Source organism: Salvelinus alpinus, chromosome 30 (assembly GCF_045679555.1).
Source record: "Salvelinus alpinus chromosome 30, SLU_Salpinus.1, whole genome shotgun sequence".
NCBI lineage: Eukaryota > Metazoa > Chordata > Actinopteri > Salmoniformes > Salmonidae > Salvelinus > Salvelinus alpinus.
This window is the reverse complement of record NC_092115.1, coordinates 32456228-32476059: the sequence shown is the minus strand read 5'-3', so window position 1 is coordinate 32476059 and position 19832 is coordinate 32456228. Positions and strand designations below refer to the sequence as shown.

Sequence of the window (19832 nt, the reverse complement as noted above, 5' to 3'; positions counted from 1 at the left end):
TTAACCAATCACCTTGGGGAAGGTCTGAGACAGGAGCCAATGACTGCCCTAGCAGGGCATCACCCTCTCTGGGTGAATGAGTGCACAGAGAATTTGGTCCATTGTGAGTTGTCTTCACAGGAGAAACCAGCAACTGTAGCTCTCAAGCACTACTGGTGGATGTGACCTCACTGGTTTGGAAACACTCATGGCTGGCATATGAGTGCAATGTGTGAGTTGGAGTATACCTCCAGAACCCAATTCAGACTACTCTCTGCCAACAGTTTTATTCTCAAACTATTGTCCCCCGCTCTCTCACGTTTCCTCTTTCAACTAAATAAACAAACACTTTACTATTCAAATTTCAGTTACTATTAGACTACTCTACCCAAAGATCAAGGGCCTCATTGCTAAATCCAGAACTATCCCTTTAATGACTGATCTTAGCTGTCCTGATTTGCGTATTCCCAGAATTCTTCACTCTAGTTTGTATGATTTTGTTACAGACACAAACACAGACAACTGTACCTAGGTGGGATTGTTGATTAACAAAAATTATCATATGTAAAATATATACTCTGCCCATGATTCTTTTTAAAAGGTACTTTTCAAAGTAGTTGTAAAACCGTAATAGATAAGGTCGAGGCTGCTGTGGCACTATATAACAACATCTACCCTGTCTCTGTTTCTGTGGGTGGAAGCTCATCGTAGAGGTCACATGCAGAGTGCTAGTCACTTAACCAATCACCTTGGGGAAGGTCTGAGACAGGAGCCAATGACTGCCCTAGCAGGGCATCACCCTCTCTGGGTGAATGAGTGCACAGAGAATATTGGTCCATTGTGAGCTGTCTTCACAGGAGAAACCAGCCAGTGTAGCTCTCAAGCACTACTGGTGGATGTGACCTCACTGGTTTGGAAACACTCATGGCTGGCATATGAGTGCAATGTGTGAGTTGGAGTATACCTCCAGAACCCAATTCAGACTACTCTCTGCCCACAGTTTTATTCTCAAACTATTGTCCCCCGCTCTCTCACGTTTCCTCTTTCAACTAAATAAACAAACACTTTTACTATTCAAATTTCAGTTACTATTAGACTACTCTACCCAAAGATCAAGGGCCTCATTGCTAAATCCAGAACTATCCCTTTAATGACTGATCTTAGCTGTCCTGATTTGCGTATTCCCAGAATTCTTCACTCTAGTTTGTATGATTTTGTTACAGACACAAACACAGACAACTGTACCTAGGTGGGATTGTTGATTAACAAAAATTATCATATGTAAAATATATACTCTGCCCATGATTCTTTTTAAAAGGTACTTTTCAAAGTAGTTGTAAAACCGTAATAGATAAGGTCGAGGCTGCTGTGGCACTATATAACAACATCTACCCTGTCTCTGTTTCTGTGGGTGGAAGCTCATCGTAGAGGTCACATGCAGAGTGCTAGTCACTTAACCAATCACCTTGGGGAAGGTCTGAGACAGGAGCCAATGACTGCCCTAGCAGGGCATCACCCTCTCTGGGTGAATGAGTGCACAGAGAATATTGGTCCATTGTGAGCTGTCTTCACAGGAGAAACCAGCCAACTGTAGCTCTCAAGCACTACTGGTGGATGTGACCTCACTGGTTTGGAAACACTCATGGCTGGCATATGAGTGCAATGTGTGAGTTGGAGTATACCTCCAGAACCCAATTCAGACTACTCTCTGCCCACAGTTTTATTCTCAAACTATTGTCCCCCGCTCTCTCACGTTTCCTCTTTCAACTAAATAAACAAACACTTTTACTATTCAAATTTCAGTTACTATTAGACTACTCTACCCAAAGATCAAGGGCCTCATTGCTAAATCCAGAACTATCCCTTTAATGACTGATCTTAGCTGTCCTGATTTGCGTATTCCCAGAATTCTTCACTCTAGTTTGTATGATTTTGTTACAGACACAAACACAGACAACTGTACCTAGGTGGGATTGTTGATTAACAAAAATTATCATATGTAAAATATATACTCTGCCCATGATTCTTTTTAAAAGGTACTTTTCAAAGTAGTTGTAAAACCGTAATAGATAAGGTCGAGGCTGCTGTGGCACTATATAACAACATCTACCCTGTCTCTGTTTCTGTGGGTGGAAGCTCATCGTAGAGGTCACATGCAGAGTGCTAGTCACTTAACCAATCACCTTGGGGAAGGTCTGAGACAGGAGCCAATGACTGCCCTAGCAGGGCATCACCCTCTCTGGGTGAATGAGTGCACAGAGAATTTGGTCCATTGTGAGTTGTCTTCACAGGAGAAACCAGCAACTGTAGCTCTCAAGCACTACTGGTGGATGTGACCTCACTGGTTTGGAAACACTCATGGCTGGCATATGAGTGCAATGTGTGAGTTGGAGTATACCTCCAGAACCCAATTCAGACTACTCTCTGCCAACAGTTTTATTCTCAAACTATTGTCCCCCGCTCTCTCACGTTTCCTCTTTCAACTAAATAAACAAACACTTTACTATTCAAATTTCAGTTACTATTAGACTACTCTACCCAAAGATCAAGGGCCTCATTGCTAAATCCAGAACTATCCCTTTAATGACTGATCTTAGCTGTCCTGATTTGCGTATTCCCAGAATTCTTCACTCTAGTTTGTATGATTTTGTTACAGACACAAACACAGACAACTGTACCTAGGTGGGATTGTTGATTAACAAAAATTATCATATGTAAAATATATACTCTGCCCATGATTCTTTTTAAAAGGTACTTTTCAAAGTAGTTGTAAAACCGTAATAGATAAGGTCGAGGCTGCTGTGGCACTATATAACAACATCTACCCTGTCTCTGTTTCTGTGGGTGGAAGCTCATCGTAGAGGTCACATGCAGAGTGCTAGTCACTTAACCAATCACCTTGGGGAAGGTCTGAGACAGGAGCCAATGACTGCCCTAGCAGGGCATCACCCTCTCTGGGTGAATGAGTGCACAGAGAATTTGGTCCATTGTGAGTTGTCTTCACAGGAGAAACCAGCAACTGTAGCTCTCAAGCACTACTGGTGGATGTGACCTCACTGGTTTGGAAACACTCATGGCTGGCATATGAGTGCAATGTGTGAGTTGGAGTATACCTCCAGAACCCAATTCAGACTACTCTCTGCCCACAGTTTTATTCTCAAACTATTGTCCCCCGCTCTCTCACGTTTCCTCTTTCAACTAAATAAACAAACACTTTACTATTCAAATTTCAGTTACTATTAGACTACTCTACCCAAAGATCAAGGGCCTCATTGCTAAATCCAGAACTATCCCTTTAATGACTGATCTTAGCTGTCCTGATTTGCGTATTCCCAGAATTCTTCACTCTAGTTTGTATGATTTTGTTACAGACACAAACACAGACAACTGTACCTAGGTGGGATTGTTGATTAACAAAAATTATCATATGTAAAATATATACTCTGCCCATGATTCTTTTTAAAAGGTACTTTTCAAAGTAGTTGTAAAACCGTAATAGATAAGGTCGAGGCTGCTGTGGCACTATATAACAACATCTACCCTGTCTCTGTTTCTGTGGGTGGAAGCTCATCGTAGAGGTCACATGCAGAGTGCTAGTCACTTAACCAATCACCTTGGGGAAGGTCTGAGACAGGAGCCAATGACTGCCCTAGCAGGGCATCACCCTCTCTGGGTGAATGAGTGCACAGAGAATTTGGTCCATTGTGAGTTGTCTTCACAGGAGAAACCAGCAACTGTAGCTCTCAAGCACTACTGGTGGATGTGACCTCACTGGTTTGGAAACACTCATGGCTGGCATATGAGTGCAATGTGTGAGTTGGAGTATACCTCCAGAACCCAATTCAGACTACTCTCTGCCAACAGTTTTATTCTCAAACTATTGTCCCCCGCTCTCTCACGTTTCCTCTTTCAACTAAATAAACAAACACTTTACTATTCAAATTTCAGTTACTATTAGACTACTCTACCCAAAGATCAAGGGCCTCATTGCTAAATCCAGAACTATCCCTTTAATGACTGATCTTAGCTGTCCTGATTTGCGTATTCCCAGAATTCTTCACTCTAGTTTGTATGATTTTGTTACAGACACAAACACAGACAACTGTACCTAGGTGGGATTGTTGATTAACAAAAATTATCATATGTAAAATATATACTCTGCCCATGATTCTTTTTAAAAGGTACTTTTCAAAGTAGTTGTAAAACCGTAATAGATAAGGTCGAGGCTGCTGTGGCACTATATAACAACATCTACCCTGTCTCTGTTTCTGTGGGTGGAAGCTCATCGTAGAGGTCACATGCAGAGTGCTAGTCACTTAACCAATCACCTTGGGGAAGGTCTGAGACAGGAGCCAATGACTGCCCTAGCAGGGCATCACCCTCTCTGGGTGAATGAGTGCACAGAGAATTTGGTCCATTGTGAGTTGTCTTCACAGGAGAAACCAGCAACTGTAGCTCTCAAGCACTACTGGTGGATGTGACCTCACTGGTTTGGAAACACTCATGGCTGGCATATGAGTGCAATGTGTGAGTTGGAGTATACCTCCAGAACCCAATTCAGACTACTCTCTGCCCACAGTTTTATTCTCAAACTATTGTCCCCCGCTCTCTCACGTTTCCTCTTTCAACTAAATAAACAAACACTTTACTATTCAAATTTCAGTTACTATTAGACTACTCTACCCAAAGATCAAGGGCCTCATTGCTAAATCCAGAACTATCCCTTTAATGACTGATCTTAGCTGTCCTGATTTGCGTATTCCCAGAATTCTTCACTCTAGTTTGTATGATTTTGTTACAGACACAAACACAGACAACTGTACCTAGGTGGGATTGTTGATTAACAAAAATTATCATATGTAAAATATATACTCTGCCCATGATTCTTTTTAAAAGGTACTTTTCAAAGTAGTTGTAAAACCGTAATAGATAAGGTCGAGGCTGCTGTGGCACTATATAACAACATCTACCCTGTCTCTGTTTCTGTGGGTGGAAGCTCATCGTAGAGGTCACATGCAGAGTGCTAGTCACTTAACCAATCACCTTGGGGAAGGTCTGAGACAGGAGCCAATGACTGCCCTAGCAGGGCATCACCCTCTCTGGGTGAATGAGTGCACAGAGAATTTGGTCCATTGTGAGTTGTCTTCACAGGAGAAACCAGCAACTGTAGCTCTCAAGCACTACTGGTGGATGTGACCTCACTGGTTTGGAAACACTCATGGCTGGCATATGAGTGCAATGTGTGAGTTGGAGTATACCTCCAGAACCCAATTCAGACTACTCTCTGCCAACAGTTTTATTCTCAAACTATTGTCCCCCGCTCTCTCACGTTTCCTCTTTCAACTAAATAAACAAACACTTTACTATTCAAATTTCAGTTACTATTAGACTACTCTACCCAAAGATCAAGGGCCTCATTGCTAAATCCAGAACTATCCCTTTAATGACTGATCTTAGCTGTCCTGATTTGCGTATTCCCAGAATTCTTCACTCTAGTTTGTATGATTTTGTTACAGACACAAACACAGACAACTGTACCTAGGTGGGATTGTTGATTAACAAAAATTATCATATGTAAAATATATACTCTGCCCATGATTCTTTTTAAAAGGTACTTTTCAAAGTAGTTGTAAAACCGTAATAGATAAGGTCGAGGCTGCTGTGGCACTATATAACAACATCTACCCTGTCTCTGTTTCTGTGGGTGGAAGCTCATCGTAGAGGTCACATGCAGAGTGCTAGTCACTTAACCAATCACCTTGGGGAAGGTCTGAGACAGGAGCCAATGACTGCCCTAGCAGGGCATCACCCTCTCTGGGTGAATGAGTGCACAGAGAATTTGGTCCATTGTGAGTTGTCTTCACAGGAGAAACCAGCAACTGTAGCTCTCAAGCACTACTGGTGGATGTGACCTCACTGGTTTGGAAACACTCATGGCTGGCATATGAGTGCAATGTGTGAGTTGGAGTATACCTCCAGAACCCAATTCAGACTACTCTCTGCCAACAGTTTTATTCTCAAACTATTGTCCCCCGCTCTCTCACGTTTCCTCTTTCAACTAAATAAACAAACACTTTACTATTCAAATTTCAGTTACTATTAGACTACTCTACCCAAAGATCAAGGGCCTCATTGCTAAATCCAGAACTATCCCTTTAATGACTGATCTTAGCTGTCCTGATTTGCGTATTCCCAGAATTCTTCACTCTAGTTTGTATGATTTTGTTACAGACACAAACACAGACAACTGTACCTAGGTGGGATTGTTGATTAACAAAAATTATCATATGTAAAATATATACTCTGCCCATGATTCTTTTTAAAAGGTACTTTTCAAAGTAGTTGTAAAACCGTAATAGATAAGGTCGAGGCTGCTGTGGCACTATATAACAACATCTACCCTGTCTCTGTTTCTGTGGGTGGAAGCTCATCGTAGAGGTCACATGCAGAGTGCTAGTCACTTAACCAATCACCTTGGGGAAGGTCTGAGACAGGAGCCAATGACTGCCCTAGCAGGGCATCACCCTCTCTGGGTGAATGAGTGCACAGAGAATTTGGTCCATTGTGAGTTGTCTTCACAGGAGAAACCAGCAACTGTAGCTCTCAAGCACTACTGGTGGATGTGACCTCACTGGTTTGGAAACACTCATGGCTGGCATATGAGTGCAATGTGTGAGTTGGAGTATACCTCCAGAACCCAATTCAGACTACTCTCTGCCCACAGTTTTATTCTCAAACTATTGTCCCCCGCTCTCTCACGTTTCCTCTTTCAACTAAATAAACAAACACTTTACTATTCAAATTTCAGTTACTATTAGACTACTCTACCCAAAGATCAAGGGCCTCATTGCTAAATCCAGAACTATCCCTTTAATGACTGATCTTAGCTGTCCTGATTTGCGTATTCCCAGAATTCTTCACTCTAGTTTGTATGATTTTGTTACAGACACAAACACAGACAACTGTACCTAGGTGGGATTGTTGATTAACAAAAATTATCATATGTAAAATATATACTCTGCCCATGATTCTTTTTAAAAGGTACTTTTCAAAGTAGTTGTAAAACCGTAATAGATAAGGTCGAGGCTGCTGTGGCACTATATAACAACATCTACCCTGTCTCTGTTTCTGTGGGTGGAAGCTCATCGTAGAGGTCACATGCAGAGTGCTAGTCACTTAACCAATCACCTTGGGGAAGGTCTGAGACAGGAGCCAATGACTGCCCTAGCAGGGCATCACCCTCTCTGGGTGAATGAGTGCACAGAGAATTTGGTCCATTGTGAGTTGTCTTCACAGGAGAAACCAGCAACTGTAGCTCTCAAGCACTACTGGTGGATGTGACCTCACTGGTTTGGAAACACTCATGGCTGGCATATGAGTGCAATGTGTGAGTTGGAGTATACCTCCAGAACCCAATTCAGACTACTCTCTGCCAACAGTTTTATTCTCAAACTATTGTCCCCCGCTCTCTCACGTTTCCTCTTTCAACTAAATAAACAAACACTTTACTATTCAAATTTCAGTTACTATTAGACTACTCTACCCAAAGATCAAGGGCCTCATTGCTAAATCCAGAACTATCCCTTTAATGACTGATCTTAGCTGTCCTGATTTGCGTATTCCCAGAATTCTTCACTCTAGTTTGTATGATTTTGTTACAGACACAAACACAGACAACTGTACCTAGGTGGGATTGTTGATTAACAAAAATTATCATATGTAAAATATATACTCTGCCCATGATTCTTTTTAAAAGGTACTTTTCAAAGTAGTTGTAAAACCGTAATAGATAAGGTCGAGGCTGCTGTGGCACTATATAACAACATCTACCCTGTCTCTGTTTCTGTGGGTGGAAGCTCATCGTAGAGGTCACATGCAGAGTGCTAGTCACTTAACCAATCACCTTGGGGAAGGTCTGAGACAGGAGCCAATGACTGCCCTAGCAGGGCATCACCCTCTCTGGGTGAATGAGTGCACAGAGAATTTGGTCCATTGTGAGTTGTCTTCACAGGAGAAACCAGCAACTGTAGCTCTCAAGCACTACTGGTGGATGTGACCTCACTGGTTTGGAAACACTCATGGCTGGCATATGAGTGCAATGTGTGAGTTGGAGTATACCTCCAGAACCCAATTCAGACTACTCTCTGCCAACAGTTTTATTCTCAAACTATTGTCCCCCGCTCTCTCACGTTTCCTCTTTCAACTAAATAAACAAACACTTTACTATTCAAATTTCAGTTACTATTAGACTACTCTACCCAAAGATCAAGGGCCTCATTGCTAAATCCAGAACTATCCCTTTAATGACTGATCTTAGCTGTCCTGATTTGCGTATTCCCAGAATTCTTCACTCTAGTTTGTATGATTTTGTTACAGACACAAACACAGACAACTGTACCTAGGTGGGATTGTTGATTAACAAAAATTATCATATGTAAAATATATACTCTGCCCATGATTCTTTTTAAAAGGTACTTTTCAAAGTAGTTGTAAAACCGTAATAGATAAGGTCGAGGCTGCTGTGGCACTATATAACAACATCTACCCTGTCTCTGTTTCTGTGGGTGGAAGCTCATCGTAGAGGTCACATGCAGAGTGCTAGTCACTTAACCAATCACCTTGGGGAAGGTCTGAGACAGGAGCCAATGACTGCCCTAGCAGGGCATCACCCTCTCTGGGTGAATGAGTGCACAGAGAATTTGGTCCATTGTGAGTTGTCTTCACAGGAGAAACCAGCAACTGTAGCTCTCAAGCACTACTGGTGGATGTGACCTCACTGGTTTGGAAACACTCATGGCTGGCATATGAGTGCAATGTGTGAGTTGGAGTATACCTCCAGAACCCAATTCAGACTACTCTCTGCCAACAGTTTTATTCTCAAACTATTGTCCCCCGCTCTCTCACGTTTCCTCTTTCAACTAAATAAACAAACACTTTACTATTCAAATTTCAGTTACTATTAGACTACTCTACCCAAAGATCAAGGGCCTCATTGCTAAATCCAGAACTATCCCTTTAATGACTGATCTTAGCTGTCCTGATTTGCGTATTCCCAGAATTCTTCACTCTAGTTTGTATGATTTTGTTACAGACACAAACACAGACAACTGTACCTAGGTGGGATTGTTGATTAACAAAAATTATCATATGTAAAATATATACTCTGCCCATGATTCTTTTTAAAAGGTACTTTTCAAAGTAGTTGTAAAACCGTAATAGATAAGGTCGAGGCTGCTGTGGCACTATATAACAACATCTACCCTGTCTCTGTTTCTGTGGGTGGAAGCTCATCGTAGAGGTCACATGCAGAGTGCTAGTCACTTAACCAATCACCTTGGGGAAGGTCTGAGACAGGAGCCAATGACTGCCCTAGCAGGGCATCACCCTCTCTGGGTGAATGAGTGCACAGAGAATTTGGTCCATTGTGAGTTGTCTTCACAGGAGAAACCAGCAACTGTAGCTCTCAAGCACTACTGGTGGATGTGACCTCACTGGTTTGGAAACACTCATGGCTGGCATATGAGTGCAATGTGTGAGTTGGAGTATACCTCCAGAACCCAATTCAGACTACTCTCTGCCCACAGTTTTATTCTCAAACTATTGTCCCCCGCTCTCTCACGTTTCCTCTTTCAACTAAATAAACAAACACTTTACTATTCAAATTTCAGTTACTATTAGACTACTCTACCCAAAGATCAAGGGCCTCATTGCTAAATCCAGAACTATCCCTTTAATGACTGATCTTAGCTGTCCTGATTTGCGTATTCCCAGAATTCTTCACTCTAGTTTGTATGATTTTGTTACAGACACAAACACAGACAACTGTACCTAGGTGGGATTGTTGATTAACAAAAATTATCATATGTAAAATATATACTCTGCCCATGATTCTTTTTAAAAGGTACTTTTCAAAGTAGTTGTAAAACCGTAATAGATAAGGTCGAGGCTGCTGTGGCACTATATAACAACATCTACCCTGTCTCTGTTTCTGTGGGTGGAAGCTCATCGTAGAGGTCACATGCAGAGTGCTAGTCACTTAACCAATCACCTTGGGGAAGGTCTGAGACAGGAGCCAATGACTGCCCTAGCAGGGCATCACCCTCTCTGGGTGAATGAGTGCACAGAGAATTTGGTCCATTGTGAGTTGTCTTCACAGGAGAAACCAGCAACTGTAGCTCTCAAGCACTACTGGTGGATGTGACCTCACTGGTTTGGAAACACTCATGGCTGGCATATGAGTGCAATGTGTGAGTTGGAGTATACCTCCAGAACCCAATTCAGACTACTCTCTGCCAACAGTTTTATTCTCAAACTATTGTCCCCCGCTCTCTCACGTTTCCTCTTTCAACTAAATAAACAAACACTTTACTATTCAAATTTCAGTTACTATTAGACTACTCTACCCAAAGATCAAGGGCCTCATTGCTAAATCCAGAACTATCCCTTTAATGACTGATCTTAGCTGTCCTGATTTGCGTATTCCCAGAATTCTTCACTCTAGTTTGTATGATTTTGTTACAGACACAAACACAGACAACTGTACCTAGGTGGGATTGTTGATTAACAAAAATTATCATATGTAAAATATATACTCTGCCCATGATTCTTTTTAAAAGGTACTTTTCAAAGTAGTTGTAAAACCGTAATAGATAAGGTCGAGGCTGCTGTGGCACTATATAACAACATCTACCCTGTCTCTGTTTCTGTGGGTGGAAGCTCATCGTAGAGGTCACATGCAGAGTGCTAGTCACTTAACCAATCACCTTGGGGAAGGTCTGAGACAGGAGCCAATGACTGCCCTAGCAGGGCATCACCCTCTCTGGGTGAATGAGTGCACAGAGAATTTGGTCCATTGTGAGTTGTCTTCACAGGAGAAACCAGCAACTGTAGCTCTCAAGCACTACTGGTGGATGTGACCTCACTGGTTTGGAAACACTCATGGCTGGCATATGAGTGCAATGTGTGAGTTGGAGTATACCTCCAGAACCCAATTCAGACTACTCTCTGCCCACAGTTTTATTCTCAAACTATTGTCCCCCGCTCTCTCACGTTTCCTCTTTCAACTAAATAAACAAACACTTTACTATTCAAATTTCAGTTACTATTAGACTACTCTACCCAAAGATCAAGGGCCTCATTGCTAAATCCAGAACTATCCCTTTAATGACTGATCTTAGCTGTCCTGATTTGCGTATTCCCAGAATTCTTCACTCTAGTTTGTATGATTTTGTTACAGACACAAACACAGACAACTGTACCTAGGTGGGATTGTTGATTAACAAAAATTATCATATGTAAAATATATACTCTGCCCATGATTCTTTTTAAAAGGTACTTTTCAAAGTAGTTGTAAAACCGTAATAGATAAGGTCGAGGCTGCTGTGGCACTATATAACAACATCTACCCTGTCTCTGTTTCTGTGGGTGGAAGCTCATCGTAGAGGTCACATGCAGAGTGCTAGTCACTTAACCAATCACCTTGGGGAAGGTCTGAGACAGGAGCCAATGACTGCCCTAGCAGGGCATCACCCTCTCTGGGTGAATGAGTGCACAGAGAATTTGGTCCATTGTGAGTTGTCTTCACAGGAGAAACCAGCAACTGTAGCTCTCAAGCACTACTGGTGGATGTGACCTCACTGGTTTGGAAACACTCATGGCTGGCATATGAGTGCAATGTTGGAGTATACCTCCAGAACCCAATTCAGACTACTCTCTGCCAACAGTTTTATTCTCAAACTATTGTCCCCCGCTCTCTCACGTTTCCTCTTTCAACTAAATAAACAAACACTTTACTATTCAAATTTCAGTTACTATTAGACTACTCTACCCAAAGATCAAGGGCCTCATTGCTAAATCCAGAACTATCCCTTTAATGACTGATCTTAGCTGTCCTGATTTGCGTATTCCCAGAATTCTTCACTCTAGTTTGTATGATTTTGTTACAGACACAAACACAGACAACTGTACCTAGGTGGGATTGTTGATTAACAAAAATTATCATATGTAAAATATATACTCTGCCCATGATTCTTTTTAAAAGGTACTTTTCAAAGTAGTTGTAAAACCGTGCTGTGGCACTATATAACAACATCTACCCTGTCTCTGTTTCTGTGGGTGGAAGCTCATCGTAGAGGTCACATGCAGAGTGCTAGTCACTTAACCAATCACCTTGGGGAAGGTCTGAGACAGGAGCCAATGACTGCCCTAGCAGGGCATCACCCTCTCTGGGTGAATGAGTGCACAGAGAATATTATCCATTGTGAGCTGTCTTCACAGGAGAAACCAGCCAGTGTAGCTCTCAAACACTACTGGTGGATGTGACCTCACTGGTTTGGAAACACTCATGGCTGGCATATGAGTGCAATGTGTGAGTTGGAGTATACCTCCAGAACCCAATTCAGACTACTCTCTGCCCACAGTTTTATTCTCAAACTATTGTCCCCCGCTCTCTCACGTTTCCTCTTTCAACTAAATAAACAAACACTTTACTATTCAAATTTCAGTTACTATTAGACTACTCTACCCAAAGATCAAGGGCCTCATTGCTAAATCCAGAACTATCCCTTTAATGACTGATCTTAGCTGTCCTGATTTGCGTATTCCCAGAATTCTTCACTCTAGTTTGTATGATTTTGTTACAGACACAAACACAGACAACTGTACCTAGGTGGGATTGTTGATTAACAAAAATTATCATATGTAAAATATATACTCTGCCCATGATTCTTTTTAAAAGGTACTTTTCAAAGTAGTTGTAAAACCGTAATAGATAAGGTCGAGGCTGCTGTGGCACTATATAACAACATCTACCCTGTCTCTGTTTCTGTGGGTGGAAGCTCATCGTAGAGGTCACATGCAGAGTGCTAGTCACTTAACCAATCACCTTGGGGAAGGTCTGAGACAGGAGCCAATGACTGCCCTAGCAGGGCATCACCCTCTCTGGGTGAATGAGTGCACAGAGAATTTGGTCCATTGTGAGTTGTCTTCACAGGAGAAACCAGCAACTGTAGCTCTCAAGCACTACTGGTGGATGTGACCTCACTGGTTTGGAAACACTCATGGCTGGCATATGAGTGCAATGTGTGAGTTGGAGTACACCTCCAGAACCCAATTCAGACTACTCTCTGCCAACAGTTTTATTCTCAAACTATTGTCCCCCGCTCTCTCACGTTTCCTCTTTCAACTAAATAAACAAACACTTTACTATTCAAATTTCAGTTACTATTAGACTACTCTACCCAAAGATCAAGGGCCTCATTGCTAAATCCAGAACTATCCCTTTAATGACTGATCTTAGCTGTCCTGATTTGCGTATTCCCAGAATTCTTCACTCTAGTTTGTATGATTTTGTTACAGACACAAACACAGACAACTGTACCTAGGTGGGATTGTTGATTAACAAAAATTATCATATGTAAAATATATACTCTGCCCATGATTCTTTTTAAAAGGTACTTTTCAAAGTAGTTGTAAAACCGTGCTGTGGCATTATATAACAACATCTACCCTGTCTCTGTTTCTGTGGGTGGAAGCTCATCGTAGAGGTCACATGCAGAGTGCTAGTCACTTAACCAATCACCTTGGGGAAGGTCTGAGACAGGAGCCAATGACTGCCCTAGCAGGGCATCACCCTCTCTGGGTGAATGAGTGCACAGAGAATATTATCCATTGTGAGCTGTCTTCACAGGAGAAACCAGCCAGTGTAGCTCTCAAACACTACTGGTGGATGTGACCTCACTGGTTTGGAAACACTCATGGCTGGCATATGAGTGCAATGTGTGAGTTGGAGTATACCTCCAGAACCCAATTCAGACTACTCTCTGCCAACAGTTTTATTCTCAAACTATTGTCCCCCGCTCTCTCACGTTTCCTCTTTCAACTAAATAAACAAACACTTTACTATTCAAATTTCAGTTACTATTAGACTACTCTACCCAAAGATCAAGGGCCTCATTGCTAAATCCAGAACTATCCCTTTAATGACTGATCTTAGCTGTCCTGATTTGCGTATTCCCAGAATTCTTCACTCTAGTTTGTATGATTTTGTTACAGACACAAACACAGACAACTGTACCTAGGTGGGATTGTTGATTAACAAAAATTATCATATGTAAAATATATACTCTGCCCATGATTCTTTTTAAAAGGTACTTTTCAAAGTAGTTGTAAAACCGTAATAGATAAGGTCGAGGCTGCTGTGGCACTATATAACAACATCTACCCTGTCTCTGTTTCTGTGGGTGGAAGCTCATCGTAGAGGTCACATGCAGAGTGCTAGTCACTTAACCAATCACCTTGGGGAAGGTCTGAGACAGGAGCCAATGACTGCCCTAGCAGGGCATCACCCTCTCTGGGTGAATGAGTGCACAGAGAATTTGGTCCATTGTGAGTTGTCTTCACAGGAGAAACCAGCAACTGTAGCTCTCAAGCACTACTGGTGGATGTGACCTCACTGGTTTGGAAACACTCATGGCTGGCATATGAGTGCAATGTGTGAGTTGGAGTATACCTCCAGAACCCAATTCAGACTACTCTCTGCCAACAGTTTTATTCTCAAACTATTGTCCCCCGCTCTCTCACGTTTCCTCTTTCAACTAAATAAACAAACACTTTACTATTCAAATTTCAGTTACTATTAGACTACTCTACCCAAAGATCAAGGGCCTCATTGCTAAATCCAGAACTATCCCTTTAATGACTGATCTTAGCTGTCCTGATTTGCGTATTCCCAGAATTCTTCACTCTAGTTTGTATGATTTTGTTACAGACACAAACACAGACAACTGTACCTAGGTGGGATTGTTGATTAACAAAAATTATCATATGTAAAATATATACTCTGCCCATGATTCTTTTTAAAAGGTACTTTTCAAAGTAGTTGTAAAACCGTAATAGATAAGGTCGAGGCTGCTGTGGCACTATATAACAACATCTACCCTGTCTCTGTTTCTGTGGGTGGAAGCTCATCGTAGAGGTCACATGCAGAGTGCTAGTCACTTAACCAATCACCTTGGGGAAGGTCTGAGACAGGAGCCAATGACTGCCCTAGCAGGGCATCACCCTCTCTGGGTGAATGAGTGCACAGAGAATTTGGTCCATTGTGAGTTGTCTTCACAGGAGAAACCAGCAACTGTAGCTCTCAAGCACTACTGGTGGATGTGACCTCACTGGTTTGGAAACACTCATGGCTGGCATATGAGTGCAATGTGTGAGTTGGAGTATACCTCCAGAACCCAATTCAGACTACTCTCTGCCCACAGTTTTATTCTCAAACTATTGTCCCCCGCTCTCTCACGTTTCCTCTTTCAACTAAATAAACAAACACTTTACTATTCAAATTTCAGTTACTATTAGACTACTCTACCCAAAGATCAAGGGCCTCATTGCTAAATCCAGAACTATCCCTTTAATGACTGATCTTAGCTGTCCTGATTTGCGTATTCCCAGAATTCTTCACTCTAGTTTGTATGATTTTGTTACAGACACAAACACAGACAACTGTACCTAGGTGGGATTGTTGATTAACAAAAATTATCATATGTAAAATATATACTCTGCCCATGATTCTTTTTAAAAGGTACTTTTCAAAGTAGTTGTAAAACCGTAATAGATAAGGTCGAGGCTGCTGTGGCACTATATAACAACATCTACCCTGTCTCTGTTTCTGTGGGTGGAAGCTCATCGTAGAGGTCACATGCAGAGTGCTAGTCACTTAACCAATCACCTTGGGGAAGGTCTGAGACAGGAGCCAATGACTGCCCTAGCAGGGCATCACCCTCTCTGGGTGAATGAGTGCACAGAGAATTTGGTCCATTGTGAGTTGTCTTCACAGGAGAAACCAGCAACTGTAGCTCTCAAGCACTACTGGTGGATGTGACCTCACTGGTTTGGAAACACTCATGGCTGGCATATGAGTGCAATGTGTGAGTTGGAGTATACCTCCAGAACCCAATTCAGACTACTCTCTGCCAACAGTTTTATTCTCAAACTATTGTCCCCCGCTCTCTCACGTTTCCTCTTTCAACTAAATAAACAAACACTTTACTATTCAAATTTCAGTTACTATTAGACTACTCTACCCAAAGATCAAGGGCCTCATTGCTAAATCCAGAACTATCCCTTTAATGACTGATCTTAGCTGTCCTGATTTGCGTATTCCCAGAATTCTTCACTCTAGTTTGTATGATTTTGTTACAGACACAAACACAGACAACTGTACCTAGGTGGGATTGTTGATTAACAAAAATTATCATATGTAAAATATATACTCTGCCCATGATTCTTTTTAAAAGGTACTTTTCAAAGTAGTTGTAAAACCGTAATAGATAAGGTCGAGGCTGCTGTGGCACTATATAACAACATCTACCCTGTCTCTGTTTCTGTGGGTGGAAGCTCATCGTAGAGGTCACATGCAGAGTGCTAGTCACTTAACCAATCACCTTGGGGAAGGTCTGAGACAGGAGCCAATGACTGCCCTAGCAGGGCATCACCCTCTCTGGGTGAATGAGTGCACAGAGAATTTGGTCCATTGTGAGTTGTCTTCACAGGAGAAACCAGCAACTGTAGCTCTCAAGCACTACTGGTGGATGTGACCTCACTGGTTTGGAAACACTCATGGCTGGCATATGAGTGCAATGTGTGAGTTGGAGTATACCTCCAGAACCCAATTCAGACTACTCTCTGCCCACAGTTTTATTCTCAAACTATTGTCCCCCGCTCTCTCACGTTTCCTCTTTCAACTAAATAAACAAACACTTTACTATTCAAATTTCAGTTACTATTAGACTACTCTACCCAAAGATCAAGGGCCTCATTGCTAAATCCAGAACTATCCCTTTAATGACTGATCTTAGCTGTCCTGATTTGCGTATTCCCAGAATTCTTCACTCTAGTTTGTATGATTTTGTTACAGACACAAACACAGACAACTGTACCTAGGTGGGATTGTTGATTAACAAAAATTATCATATGTAAAATATATACTCTGCCCATGATTCTTTTTAAAAGGTACTTTTCAAAGTAGTTGTAAAACCGTAATAGATAAGGTCGAGGCTGCTGTGGCACTATATAACAACATCTACCCTGTCTCTGTTTCTGTGGGTGGAAGCTCATCGTAGAGGTCACATGCAGAGTGCTAGTCACTTAACCAATCACCTTGGGGAAGGTCTGAGACAGGAGCCAATGACTGCCCTAGCAGGGCATCACCCTCTCTGGGTGAATGAGTGCACAGAGAATTTGGTCCATTGTGAGTTGTCTTCACAGGAGAAACCAGCAACTGTAGCTCTCAAGCACTACTGGTGGATGTGACCTCACTGGTTTGGAAACACTCATGGCTGGCATATGAGTGCAATGTGTGAGTTGGAGTATACCTCCAGAACCCAATTCAGACTACTCTCTGCCAACAGTTTTATTCTCAAACTATTGTCCCCCGCTCTCTCACGTTTCCTCTTTCAACTAAATAAACAAACACTTTACTATTCAAATTTCAGTTACTATTAGACTACTCTACCCAAAGATCAAGGGCCTCATTGCTAAATCCAGAACTATCCCTTTAATGACTGATCTTAGCTGTCCTGATTTGCGTATTCCCAGAATTCTTCACTCTAGTTTGTATGATTTTGTTACAGACACAAACACAGACAACTGTACCTAGGTGGGATTGTTGATTAACAAAAATTATCATATGTAAAATATATACTCTGCCCATGATTCTTTTTAAAAGGTACTTTTCAAAGTAGTTGTAAAACCGTAATAGATAAGGTCGAGGCTGCTGTGGCACTATATAACAACATCTACCCTGTCTCTGTTTCTGTGGGTGGAAGCTCATCGTAGAGGTCACATGCAGAGTGCTAGTCACTTAACCAATCACCTTGGGGAAGGTCTGAGACAGGAGCCAATGACTGCCCTAGCAGGGCATCACCCTCTCTGGGTGAATGAGTGCACAGAGAATATTGGTCCATTGTGAGCTGTCTTCACAGGAGAAACCAGCCAGTGTAGCTCTCAAGCACTACTGGTGGATGTGACCTCACTGGTTTGGAAACACTCATGGCTGGCATATGAGTGCAATGTGTGAGTTGGAGTATACCTCCAGAACCCAATTCAGACTACTCTCTGCCCACAGTTTTATTCTCAAACTATTGTCCCCCGCTCTCTCACGTTTCCTCTTTCAACTAAATAAACAAACACTTTACTATTCAAATTTCAGTTACTATTAGACTACTCTACCCAAAGATCAAGGGCCTCATTGCTAAATCCAGAACTATCCCTTTAATGACTGATCTTAGCTGTCCTGATTTGCGTATTCCCAGAATTCTTCACTCTAGTTTGTATGATTTTGTTACAGACACAAACACAGACAACTGTACCTAGGTGGGATTGTTGATTAACAAAAATTATCATATGTAAAATATATACTCTGCCCATGATTCTTTTTAAAAGGTACTTTTCAAAGTAGTTGTAAAACCGTAATAGATAAGGTCGAGGCTGCTGTGGCACTATATAACAACATCTACCCTGTCTCTGTTTCTGTGGGTGGAAGCTCATCGTAGAGGTCACATGCAGAGTGCTAGTCACTTAACCAATCACCTTGGGGAAGGTCTGAGACAGGAGCCAATGACTGCCCTAGCAGGGCATCACCCTCTCTGGGTGAATGAGTGCACAGAGAATATTGGTCCATTGTGAGCTGTCTTCACAGGAGAAACCAGCAAGTGTAGCTCTCAAGCACTACTGGTGGATGTGACCTCACTGGTTTGGAAACACTCATGGCTGGCATATGAGTGCAATGTGTGAGTTGGAGTATACCTCCAGAACCCAATTCAGACTACTCTCTGCCAACAGTTTTATTCTCAAACTATTGTCCCCCGCTCTCTCACGTTTCCTCTTTCAACTAAATAAACAAACACTTTACTATTCAAATTTCAGTTACTATTAGACTACTCTACCCAAAGATCAAGGGCCTCATTGCTAAATCCAGAACTATCCCTTTAATGACTGATCTTAGCTGTCCTGATTTGCGTATTCCCAGAATTCTTCACTCTAGTTTGTATGATTTTGTTACAGACACAAACACAGACAACTGTACCTAGGTGGGATTGTTGATTAACAAAAATTATCATATGTAAAATATATACTCTGCCCATGATTCTTTTTAAAAGGTACTTTTCAAAGTAGTTGTAAAACCGTAATAGATAAGGTCGAGGCTGCTGTGGCACTATATAACAACATCTACCCTGTCTCTGTTTCTGTGGGTGGAAGCTCATCGTAGAGGTCACATGCAGAGTGCTAGTCACTTAACCAATCACCTTGGGGAAGGTCTGAGACAGGAGCCAATGACTGCCCTAGCAGGGCATCACCCTCTCTGGGTGAATGAGTGCACAGAGAATTTGGTCCATTGTGAGTTGTCTTCACAGGAGAAACCAGCAACTGTAGCTCTCAAGCACTACTGGTGGATGTGACCTCACTGGTTTGGAAACACTCATGGCTGGCATATGAGTGCAATGTGTGAGTTGGAGTATACCTCCAGAACCCAATTCAGACTACTCTCTGCCCACAGTTTTATTCTCAAACTATTGTCCCCCGCTCTCTCACGTTTCCTCTTTCAACTAAATAAACAAACACTTTACTATTCAAATTTCAGTTACTATTAGACTACTCTACCCAAAGATCAAGGGCCTCATTGCTAAATCCAGAACTATCCCTTTAATGACTGATCTTAGCTGTCCTGATTTGCGTATTCCCAGAATTCTTCACTCTAGTTTGTATGATTTTGTTACAGACACAAACACAGACAACTGTACCTAGGTGGGATTGTTGATTAACAAAAATTATCATATGTAAAATATATACTCTGCCCA

The 19832-nt window shown here is 41.9% G+C and overlaps 1 pseudogene; it reads right to left on the bottom strand.

Annotated features, from left to right (window-relative positions):
- The window catches only part of LOC139560015 (retinoid isomerohydrolase-like), a 58309-nt pseudogene that overhangs the window by 36482 nt on the left and 1995 nt on the right, over nt 1–19832 (bottom strand).